Here is a 1,248-nt window from a genome sequence, read left to right on the forward strand (position 1 = left end):
AGACTGTCACAGGTCGGCTCAGTAGATCGGGAGGTGAGCGATCACATACCGGAGTTCGCTCACCTCTCGATTCTGTCCCTGCAGAGAGTGGTGACTATCAGTCACGGCTCCCTGCAGGGATTCCCCCCTCCCCGCTCAGATCCTTCAGCGCTGACTGAAAGGAACGGACAGGGAGGGGGCGGGTACAGCTGGTTCTGCCTCTAGATAGGCAGAGCCAGCTGTCAATCACGCAGCTGGGTGGATCAGGACATGTAATGTCGGGACCCGTCCCGGTTGCGGCGGTCTCAGTATATCGCGAGCTGACAGGGGGAGGGGCTGGATTCCCCCCTCCCCGCCAGCGCTGACTGGTGGAGCGGACGGGGGAGGGGACGGGTACAGCTGGCTCTGCCTCTAGATAGGAGGAGCCAGCTGTCACTCACAGAGCTGGGTGGATCTCGGCACAATTGTCGGGATCCGCTCCGGCTGCGGCGTCTCAGTATACCGCGAGCTGTAGCTCCCTATATACTGAGCTTAGGGTGACGGGAGGACGCTAGTTTGTGTCCTCCCGTTACCCTAAGGAGAACTATGGGGAAAAACACTGACCTCGTAGTTCTCCTTTAACAATAATATATCTGACCCAGCGGTCCTCTCTGTAGTGCTGTTCCACATTGGCGGCCCCTCAGGCTCTCGGCTATCCCAGCCTCACCAGTTCTCCCAGCCTCCCTGGCTGTCTTCATGTGCCTCCAGCAGACACACCACCTGATTCCTCTTTGGGGGAGTCCTCCTGATTCCTGAACACCGTCTGTTCCTATTTCCCAGCAGGAGCTCATCGGGGCGGGGCCCATCAGCGACTCAGCGACCGTGGACGGAGAGGAGGCGGACAGGTAAGGAGTGCGACCAGCCCACCTGAGGGCGACCCTGCAGAGCCCACCATAGAGAGTCTATGGTGGGCTCTGCAGGTTCACCCTCAGGTGGGATCTCGAGTGGGCTCTGCAAGGGGTATAACTAGAAATCACAGGGGCCCCATATAAAATTTTGCTATGGGGCCCTGTGATTTCTAGTTACGTCCCTGACGCCGCCTGTTCCTATTTCCCAGCAGGAGCTCTTTCCCCTAGCCAGCACCCTTCGTAAGGGTTGTGCAGACCGGTGCTGGATACTGATAAAGCCTGGACCCAGGACTGCAAATCCCATCCCTCCTGAATCACTTTGAAACCTCCCGGTTCCAGGATCCCAGGCGGAATCCAGACAAACCCCTTGTGTCCCGACACC

At 58.6% G+C, this 1,248-nt stretch overlaps 1 protein-coding gene across 1 annotated transcript in view; it reads right to left on the minus strand.

Moving 5' to 3' along the window:
* LOC108802762 (Fc receptor-like protein 5) overlaps positions 1-1,248 on the minus strand; it is a gene marked incomplete at its 5' end in the record, with an annotated part of 21,227 nt that overhangs the window by 1,468 nt on the left and 18,511 nt on the right. The gene's annotated exons all lie outside the window — the stretch shown is intronic.

Source organism: Nanorana parkeri, unplaced genomic scaffold (genome assembly GCF_000935625.1).
Source record: "Nanorana parkeri isolate BGI_ZX_2015 unplaced genomic scaffold, ASM93562v1 scaffold3094, whole genome shotgun sequence".
In the NCBI taxonomy this organism is placed as follows: domain Eukaryota; kingdom Metazoa; phylum Chordata; class Amphibia; order Anura; family Dicroglossidae; genus Nanorana; species Nanorana parkeri.